The sequence below is a fragment of the Lissotriton vulgaris genome, chromosome 7 (assembly GCF_964263255.1).
Source record: "Lissotriton vulgaris chromosome 7, aLisVul1.2, whole genome shotgun sequence".
Classification (NCBI taxonomy): domain Eukaryota; kingdom Metazoa; phylum Chordata; class Amphibia; order Caudata; family Salamandridae; genus Lissotriton; species Lissotriton vulgaris.
This window is the reverse complement of record NC_141695.1, coordinates 1390998058-1391008057: the sequence shown is the minus strand read 5'-3', so window position 1 is coordinate 1391008057 and position 10000 is coordinate 1390998058. Positions and strand designations below refer to the sequence as shown.

At 45.3% G+C, this 10000-nt stretch overlaps 7 non-coding genes across 7 annotated transcripts; 2 read left to right on the top strand and 5 right to left on the bottom strand.

Moving 5' to 3' along the window:
* Positions 1 to 1674: 1674 nt before the first annotated feature.
* Positions 1675 to 1781, bottom strand: LOC147705388 (U6 spliceosomal RNA). Its single transcript, XR_015298062.1, has one exon. It is a non-coding gene; the product is annotated as a U6 spliceosomal RNA (small nuclear RNA).
* A 1805-nt stretch (positions 1782 to 3586) lies between these two features.
* On the bottom strand, positions 3587 to 3693 carry LOC147705387 (U6 spliceosomal RNA). Its single transcript, XR_015298364.1, has one exon. It is a non-coding gene; the product is annotated as a U6 spliceosomal RNA (small nuclear RNA).
* Positions 3694 to 4413: 720 nt separating this feature from the next.
* Positions 4414 to 4486, top strand: TRNAR-ACG (transfer RNA arginine (anticodon ACG)). Its single transcript has one exon. It is a non-coding gene; the product is annotated as a tRNA-Arg (tRNA).
* A 1010-nt stretch (positions 4487 to 5496) lies between these two features.
* On the bottom strand, positions 5497 to 5603 carry LOC147705385 (U6 spliceosomal RNA). The gene has a single exon (XR_015298061.1). It is a non-coding gene; the product is annotated as a U6 spliceosomal RNA (small nuclear RNA).
* Positions 5604 to 6323: 720 nt separating this feature from the next.
* On the top strand, positions 6324 to 6396 carry TRNAH-AUG (transfer RNA histidin (anticodon AUG)). Its single transcript has one exon. It is a non-coding gene; the product is annotated as a tRNA-His (tRNA).
* A 1012-nt stretch (positions 6397 to 7408) lies between these two features.
* LOC147705383 (U6 spliceosomal RNA) lies at positions 7409 to 7515 on the bottom strand. The gene has a single exon (XR_015298060.1). It is a non-coding gene; the product is annotated as a U6 spliceosomal RNA (small nuclear RNA).
* Positions 7516 to 9320: 1805 nt separating this feature from the next.
* Positions 9321 to 9427, bottom strand: LOC147705382 (U6 spliceosomal RNA). The gene has a single exon (XR_015298059.1). It is a non-coding gene; the product is annotated as a U6 spliceosomal RNA (small nuclear RNA).
* Between the last annotated feature and the right edge of the window lie 573 nt (positions 9428 to 10000).

The window sequence follows — 10000 nt, the reverse complement described above, 5'->3', positions numbered from 1 at the left end:
GAGTAGCAATCCATTATTCTTCACTGCATTTGTGGTCCAAGACTAAACACACCGTAAGTATGTAGATTATACCAGGTTTGCAAAGGCTCCTGGTTCGGGCTACAGACAAGGAGCATTGTGACGTCACGCTGCCTGTGGAACAGTGATATTAAAGGTGAAACAGCTGCACAGTAGGTTAGGTGAAGGGCTCTGAGAGTGGAAAGGCAGCATGCTTGGGTCCCTGGACAAGGTGAGCTTATGATAATGTGTCTGAATGTTCGCCTGTGTTGTAATATTAAACCCCTTATTGTTGTAAACGCCTACTTACTAAGGAGTTCTCAAGCTCAGCCCCACACAGACCTGGAACTGATTATGTTAATGCAAACTATTTAAGAAACTGAGCCTGATCTAAAAGATTTCCTTGGATCTAGGACCATTTCGCCTGGCTTTTAGGTGCTTCCTTCTCCTAAAGTCCTTTGTAAAACTTGGGAAAACCTCACAGAACAGACTTCCAGGAGGTCAGATGGGTTTCCTTGTGCCTTCACACACACACACACACACACACACTTTCTAGCCCACTTAAGGACAAAAGGATGCATAAGTCTACATAGGGCCAGTGGCGCAATGGATAACGCGTCTGACTACGGATCAGAAGATTGTAGGTTGGACTCCTATCTGGCTCGGAAGGGTTGTAGGTCCCTGTTTGATTATATTCCTGTGGAATTCTTATTTACCTCAGACTTGTTGTAGGTTCAATATTCTCCAGCAGGACTCATCCAGCAGTTGTTCCACGGTAGAGCGCAAGTAATAGGACCACAGCTAGTTAAACGTTTCCCATTTGCTGCTGGACTCTATGTGATGGCCGTCACGTGGTGTGCTGCTTTTGTATTTCAACATGGGTCCCTGATACTCTTAATTGCGAAAAAGCTTGTTGACAAAAGTGTGTGTGCGCGAGGGTCTGTGGTCGTAGGCAGGTGTGTGCACTTGAATGCTTACCCATTTACATGTGTGAGAGGAACAAACCAACTCCCTGTGGGCTGCAGGCTTACAACTGGTAGCCCCAGTAGCCAGGCAGAACCACAGGTAAGGAGAGAGAGAGAAAGTTGGTCCTTTATTAGAGAAGGCCCATAAGCATCTTGCACTGCTACCTTCTTCCCCTCTCAGCCACGATCGGCCAAGACCTCTCTATTAGGGTAGAGGGTGAACATTTCTTGGACCTCAGAAACTGAGGGATGTAGACCCAATATGTCCTCCAAGCGCCTAGAGACCTGGTGCCCAATCTGGCATGGTGTTTTTCAGCTTACCCGACCAATCCGGTTGCAAGGTGGACTTTAACAATACTGCTAAAAAGGCACTCCCAGACATCCCTGAGGCCTTCATTTGCATAGGCCCTGCCCTTCTCTTTGTCCTGCTTCCCACGAAGCAACACAACACTGCAGCAGTATAGATTTGGGGGTGGTGAAGAATAATGACAGTGAGGCTAAAAAAGAGAAAGAAAAGTCCCAGAAGTCCTGCAGGCTTCCTTGCTAAATGCAGCTGAACATAGAGCGCACCTTCTTTACTGCAAAGCAAATACATTAAAAATGTTGAGGAGAGACTAATTGAAAAATACATATCACGGGGACAGCACTGGGACCTGCTTTATTTTTTCAATTAGTCTTGAAAACAAAAAAGATTTCTCTCCTAAAAGCTGTTAAAAATATGGAACGCTTCACGAATTTGCGTGTCATCCTTGCGCAGGGGCCATGCTAATCTTCTCTGTATCGTTCCAATTTTAGTATATGTGCTGCCGAAGCGAGCACACTTTATTGATGAACTGACAATGTTTATAAACTCTCTAAATCTACAGTCTCTAGACATAGGGTGGCCTGGCAGAGATGCTCAGATGGCCAGTACGCATTCAAATCTGAGCCAATGGTCAAAAATGTATGAAGAGTAGCAATCCATTATTCTTCACTGCATTTGTGGTCCAAGACTAAACACACCGTAAGTATGTAGATTATACCAGGTTTGCAAAGGCTCCTGGTTCGGGCTACAGACAAGGAGCATTGTGACGTCACGCTGCCTGTGGAACAGTGATATTAAAGGTGAAACAGCTGCACAGTAGGTTAGGTGAAGGGCTCTGAGAGTGGAAAGGCAGCATGCTTGAGTCCCTGGACAAGGTGAGCTTATGATAATGTGTCTGAATGTTCGCCTGTGTTGTAATATTAAACCCCTTATTGTTGTAAACGCCTACTTACTAAGGAGTTCTCAAGCTCAGCCCCACACAGACCTGGAACTGATTATGTTAATGCAAACTATTTAAGAAACTGAGCCTGATCTAAAAGATTTCCTTGGATCTAGGACCATTTCGCCTGGCTTTTAGGTGCTTCCTTCTCCTAAAGTCCTTTGTAAAACTTGGGAAAACCTCACAGAACAGACTTCCAGGAGGTCAGATGGGTTTCCTTGTGCCTTCACACACACACACACACACACACACTTTCTAGCCCACTTAAGGACAAAAGTATGCATAAGTCTACATAGGGCCAGTGGCGCAATGGATAACGTGTCTGACTACGGATCAGAAGATTGTAGGTTCGACTCCTATCTGGCTCGGAAGGGTTGTAGGTCCCTGTTTGATTATATTCCTGTGGAATTCTTATTTACCTCAGACTTGTTGTAGGTTCAATATTCTCCAGCAGGACTCATCCAGCAGTTGTTCCACGGTAGAGCGCAAGTAATAGGACCACAGCTAGTTAAACGTTTCCCATTTGCTGCTGGACTCTATGTGATGGCCGTCACGTGGTGTGCTGCTTTTGTATTTCAACATGGGTCCCTGATACTCTTAATTGCGAAAAAGCTTGTTGACAAAAGTGTGTGTGCGCGAGGGTCTGTGGACGTAGGCAGGTGTGTGCACTTGAATGCTTACCCATTTACATGTGTGAGAGGAACAAACCAACTCCCTGTGGGCTGCAGGCTTACAACTGGTAGCCCCAGTAGCCAGGCAGAACCACAGGTAAGGAGAGAGAGAGAAAGTTGGTCCATTATTAGAGAAGGCCCATAAGCATCTTGCACTGCTACCTTCTTCCCCTCTCAGCCACGATCGGCCAAGACCTCTCTATTAGGGTAGAGGGTGAACATTTCTTGGACCTCAGAAACTGAGGGATGTAGACCCAATATGTCCTCCAAGCGCCTAGAGACCTGGTGCCCAATCTGGCATGGTGTTTTTCAGCTTACCCGACCAATCCGGTTGCAAGGTGGACTTTAACAATACTGCTAAAAAGGCACTCCCAGACATCCCTGAGGCCTTCATTTGCATAGGCCCTGCCCTTCTCTTTGTCCTGCTTCCCACGAAGCAACACAACACTGCAGCAGTATAGATTTGGGGGTGGTGAAGAATAATGACAGTGAGGCTAAAAAAGAGAAAGAAAAGTCCCAGAAGTCCTGCAGGCTTCCTTGCTAAATGCAGCTGAACATAGAGCGCACCTTCTTTACTGCAAAGCAAATACATTAAAAATGTTGAGGAGAGACTAATTGAAAAATACATATCACGGGGACAGCACTGGGACCTGCTTTATTTTTTCAATTAGTCTTGAAAACAAAAAAGATTTCTCTCCTAAAAGCTGTTAAAAATATGGAACGCTTCACGAATTTGCGTGTCATCCTTGCGCAGGGCCCATGCTAATCTTCTCTGTATCGTTCCAATTTTAGTATATGTGCTGCCGAAGCGAGCACACTTTATTGATGAACTGACAATGTTTATAAACTCTCTAAATCTACAGTCTCTAGACATAGGGTGGCCTGGCAGAGATGCTCAGATGGCCAGTACGCATTCAAATCTGAGCCAATGGTCAAAAATGTATGAAGAGTAGCAATCCATTATTCTTCACTGCATTTGTGGTCCAAGACTAAACACACCGTAAGTATGTAGATTATACCAGGTTTGCAAAGGCTCCTGGTTCGGGCTACAGACAAGGAGCATTGTGACGTCACGCTGCCTGTGGAACAGTGATATTAAAGGTGAAACAGCTGCACAGTAGGTTAGGTGAAGGGCTCTGAGAGTGGAAAGGCAGCATGCTTGGGTCCCTGGACAAGGTGAGCTTATGATAATGTGTCTGAATGTTCGCCTGTGTTGTAATATTAAACCCCTTATTGCTGTAAATGCCTACTTACTAAGGAGTTCTCAAGCTCAGCCCCACACAGACCTGGAACTGATTATGTTAATGCAAACTATTTAAGAAACTGAGCCTGATCTAAAAGATTTCCTTGGATCTAGGACCATTTCGCCTAGCTTTTAGGTGCTTCCTTCTCCTAAAGTCCTTTGTAAAACTTGGGAAAACCTCACAGAACAGACTTCCAGGAGGTCAGATGGGTTTCCTTGTGCCTTCACACAAACACACACACACACACACTTTCTAGCCCACTTAAGGACAAAAGGATGCATAAGTCTACATAGGGCCAGTGGCGCAATGGATAACGCGTCTGACTACGGATCAGAAGATTGTAGGTTCGACTCCTATCTGGCTCGGAATGGTTGTAGGTCCCTGTTTGATTATATTCCTGTGGAATTCTTATTTACCTCAGACTTGTTGTAGGTTCAATATTCTCCAGCAGGACTCATCCAGCAGTTGTTCCACGGTAGAGCGCAAGTAATAGGACCACAGCTAGTTAAACGTTTCCCATTTGCTGCTGGACTCTATGTGATGGCCGTCACGTGGTGTGCTGCTTTTGTATTTCAACATGGGTCCCTGATACTCTTAATTGCGAAAAAGCTTGTTGACAAAAGTGTGTGTGCGCGAGGGTCTGTGGACGTAGGCAGGTGTGTGCACTTGAATGCTTACCCATTTACATGTGTGAGAGGAACAAACCAACTCCCTGTGGGCTGCAGGCTTACAACTGGTAGCCCCAGTAGCCAAGCAGAACCACAGGTAAGGAAAGAGAGAAAGTTGGTCCATTATTAGAGAAGGACCATAAGCATCTTGCACTGCTACCTTCTTCCCCTCTCAGCCACGATCGGCCAAGACCTCTCTATTAGGGTAGAGGGTGAACATTTCTTGGACCTCAGAAACTGAGGGATGTAGACCCAATATGTCCTCCAAGCGCCGAGAGACCTGGTGCCCAATCTGGCATGGTGTTTTTCAGCTTACCCGACCAATCCGGTTGCAAGGTGGACTTTAACAATACTGCTAAAAAGGCACTCCCAGACATCCCCGAGGCCTTCATTTGCATAGGCCCTGCCCTTCTCTTTGTCCTGCTTCCCACGAAGCAACACAACACTGCAGCAGTATAGATTTGGGGGTGGTGAAGAATAATGACAGTGAGGCTAAAAAAGAGAAAGAAAAGTCCCAGAAGTCCTGCAGGCTTCCTTGCTAAATGCAGCTGAACATAGAGCGCACCTTCTTTACTGCAAAGCAAATACATTAAAAATGTTGAGGAGAGACTAATTGAAAAATACATATCACGGGGACAGCACTGGGACCTGCTTTATTTTTTGAATTAGTCTTGAAAACAAAAAAGATTTCTCTCCTAAAAGCTGTTAAAAATATGGAACGCTTCACGAATTTGCGTGTCATCCTTGCGCAGGGGCCATGCTAATCTTCTCTGTATCGTTCCAATTTTAGTATATGTGCTGCCGAAGCGAGCACACTTTATTGATGAACTGACAATGTTTATAAACTCTCTAAATCTACAGTCTCTAGACATAGGGTGGCCTGGCAGAGATGCTCAGATGGCCAGTACGCATTCAAATCTGAGCCAATGGTCAAAAATGTATGAAGAGTAGCAATCCATTATTCTTCACTGCATTTGTGGTCCAAGACTAAACACACCGTAAGTATGTAGATTATACCAGGTTTGCAAAGGCTCCTGGTTCGGGCTACAGACAAGGAGCATTGTGACGTCACGCTGCCTGTGGAACAGTGATATTAAAGGTGAAACAGCTGCACAGTAGGTTAGGTGAAGGGCTCTGAGAGTGGAAAGGCAGCATGCTTGGGTCCCTGGACAAGGTGAGCTTATGATAATGTGTCTGAATGTTCGCCTGTGTTGTAATATTAAACCCCTTATTGTTGTAAACGCCTACTTACTAAGGAGTTCTCAAGCTCAGCCCCACACAGACCTGGAACTGATTATGTTAATGCAAACTATTTAAGAAATTGAGCCTGATCTAAAAGATTTCCTTGGATCTAGGACCATTTCGCCTAGCTTTTAGGTGCTTCCTTCTCCTAAAGTCCTTTGTAAAACTTGGGAAAACCTCACAGAACAGACTTCCAGGAGGTCAGATGGGTTTCCTTGTGCCTTCACACACACACACACACACACACACTTTCTAGCCCACTTAAGGACAAAAGGATGCATAAGTCTACATAGGGTCAGTGGCGCAATGGATAACGCGTCTGACTATGGATCAGAAGATTGTAGGTTCGACTCCTATCTGGCTCGGAAGGGTTGTAGGTCCCTGTTTGATTATATTCCTGTGGAATTCTTATTTACCTCAGACTTGTTGTAGGTTCAATATTCTCCAGCAGGACTCATCCAGCAGTTGTTCCACAGTAGAGCGCAAGTAATAGGACCACAGCTAGTTAAACGTTTCCCATTTGCTGCTGGACTCTATGTGATGGCCGTCACGTGGTGTGCTGCTTTTGTATTTCAACATGGGTCCCTGATACTCTTAATTGCGAAAAAGCTTGTTGACAAAAGTGTGTGTGCGCGAGGGTCTGTGGACGTAGGCAGGTGTGTGCACTTGAATGCTTACCCATTTACATGTGTGAGAGGAACAAACCAACTCCCTGTGGGCTGCAGGCTTACAACTGGTAGCCCCAGTAGCCAGGCAGAACCACAGGTAAGGAGAGAGAGAGAAAGTTGGTCCATTATTAGAGAAGGCCCATAAGCATCTTGCACTGCTACCTTCTTCCCCTCTCAGCCACGATCGGCCAAGACCTCTCTATTAGGGTAGAGGGTGAACATTTCTTGGACCTCAGAAACTGAGGGATGTAGACCCAATATGTCCTCCAAGCGCCTAGAGACCTGATGCCCAATCTGGCATGGTGTTTTTCAGCTTACCCGACCAATCCGGTTGCAAGGTGGACTTTAACAATACTGCTAAAAAGGCACTCCCAGACATCCCTGAGGCCTTCATTTGCATAGGCCCTGCCCTTCTCTTTGTCCTGCTTCCCACGAAGCAACACAACACTGCAGCAGTATAGATTTGGGGGTGGTGAAGAATAATGACAGTGAGGCTAAAAAAGAGAAAGAAAAGTCCCAGAAGTCCTGCAGGCTTCCTTGCTAAATGCAGCTGAACATAGAGTGCACCTTCTTTACTGCAAAGCAAATACATTAAAAATGTTGAGGAGAGACTAATTGAAAAATACATATCACGGGGACAGCACTGGGACCTGCTTTATTTTTTCAATTAGTCTTGAAAACAAAAAAGATTTCTCTCCTAAAAGCTGTTAAAAATATGGAACGCTTCACGAATTTGCGTGTCATCCTTGCGCAGGGGCCATGCTAATCTTCTCTGTATCGTTCCAATTTTAGTATATGTGCTGCCGAAGCGAGCACACTTTATTGATGAACTGACAATGTTTATAAACTCTCTAAATCTACAGTCTCTAGACATAGGGTGGCCTGGCAGAGATGCTCAGATGGCCAGTACGCATTCAAATCTGAGCCAATGGTCAAAAATGTATGAAGAGTAGCAATCCATTATTCTTCACTGCATTTGTGGTCCAAGACTAAACACACCGTAAGTATGTAGATTATACCAGGTTTGCAAAGGCTCCTGGTTCGGGCTACAGACAAGGAGCATTGTGACGTCACGCTGCCTGTGGAACAGTGATATTAAAGGTGAAACAGCTGCACAGTAGGTTAGGTGAAGGGCTCTGAGAGTGGAAAGGCAGCATGCTTGGGTCCCTGGACAAGGTGAGCTTATGATAATGTGTCTGAATGTTCGCCTGTGTTGTAATATTAAACCCCTTATTGTTGTAAACGCCTACTTACTAAGGAGTTCTCAAGCTCAGCCCCACACAGACCTGGAACTGATTATGTTAATGCAAACTATTTAAGAAACTGAGCCTGATCTAAAAGATTTCCTTGGATCTAGGACCATTTCGCCTGGCTTTTAGGTGCTTCCTTCTCCTAAAGTCCTTTGTAAAACTTGGGAAAACCTCACAGAACAGACTTCCAGGAGGTCAGATGGGTTTCCTTGTGCCTTCACACACACACACACACACACACACTTTCTAGCCCACTTAAGGACAAAAGGATGCATAAGTCTACATAGGGCCAGTGGCGCAATGGATAACGCGTCTGACTACGGATCAAAAGATTGTAGGTTGGACTCCTATCTGGCTCGGAAGGGTTGTAGGTCCCTGTTTGATTATATTCCTGTGGAATTCTTATTTACCTCAGACTTGTTGTAGGTTCAATATTCTCCAGCAGGACTCATCCAGCAGTTGTTCCACGGTAGAGCGCAAGTAATAGGACCACAGCTAGTTAAACGTTTCCCATTTGCTGCTGGACTCTATGTGATGGCCGTCACGTGGTGTGCTGCTTTTGTATTTCAACATGGGTCCCTGATACTCTTAATTGCGAAAAAGCTTGTTGACAAAAGTGTGTGTGCGCGAGGGTCTGTGGTCGTAGGCAGGTGTGTGCACTTGAATGCTTACCCATTTACATGTGTGAGAGGAACAAACCAACTCCCTGTGGGATGCAGGCTTACAACTGGTAGCCCCAGTAGCCAGGCAGAACCACAGGTAAGGAGAGAGAGAGAAAGTTGGTCCTTTATTAGAGAAGGCCCATAAGCATCTTGCACTGCTACCTTCTTCCCCTCTCAGCCACGATCGGCCAAGACCTCTCTATTAGGGTAGAGGGTGAACATTTCTTGGACCTCAGAAACTGAGGGATGTAGACCCAATATGTCCTCCAAGCGCCTAGAGACCTGGTGCCCAATCTGGCATGGTGTTTTTCAGCTTACCCGACCAATCCGGTTGCAAGGTGGACTTTAACAATACTGCTAAAAAGGCACTCCCAGACATCCCTGAGGCCTTCATTTGCATAGGCCCTGCCCTTCTCTTTGTCCTGCTTCCCACGAAGCAACACAACACTGCAGCAGTATAGATTTGGGGGTGGTGAAGAATAATGACAGTGAGGCTAAAAAAGAGAAAGAAAAGTCCCAGAAGTCCTGCAGGCTTCCTTGCTAAATGCAGCTGAACATAGAGCGCACCTTCTTTACTGCAAAGCAAATACATTAAAAATGTTGAGGAGAGACTAATTGAAAAATACATATCACGGGGATAGCACTGGGACCTGCTTTATTTTTTCAATTAGTCTTGAAAACAAAAAAGATTTCTCTCCTAAAAGCTGTTAAAAATATGGAACGCTTCACGAATTTGCGTGTCATCCTTGCGCAGGGGCCATGCTAATCTTCTCTGTATCGTTCCAATTTTAGTATATGTGCTGCCGAAGCGAGCACACTTTATTGATGAACTGACAATGTTTATAAACTCTCTAAATCTACAGTCTCTAGACATAGGGTGGCCTGGCAGAGATGCTCAGATGGCCAGTACGCATTCAAATCTGAGCCAATGGTCAAAAATGTATGAAGAGTAGCAATCCATTATTCTTCACTGCATTTGTGGTCCAAGACTAAACACACCGTAAGTATGTAGATTATACCAGGTTTGCAAAGGCTCCTGGTTCGGGCTACAGACAAGGAGCATTGTGACGTCACGCTGCCTGTGGAACAGTGATATTAAAGGTGAAACAGCTGCACAGTAGGTTAGGTGAAGGGCTCTGAGAGTGGAAAGGCAGCATGCTTGGGTCCCTGGACAAGGTGAGCTTATGATAATGTGTCTGAATGTTCGCCTGTGTTGTAATATTAAACCCCTTATTGTTGTAAACGCCTACTTACTAAGGAGTTCTCAAGCTCAGCCCCACACAGACCTGGAACTGATTATGTTAATGCAAACTATTTAAGAAACTGAGCCTGATCTATAAGATTTCCTTGGATCTAGGACCATTTCGCCTGGCTTTTAGGTGCTTCCTT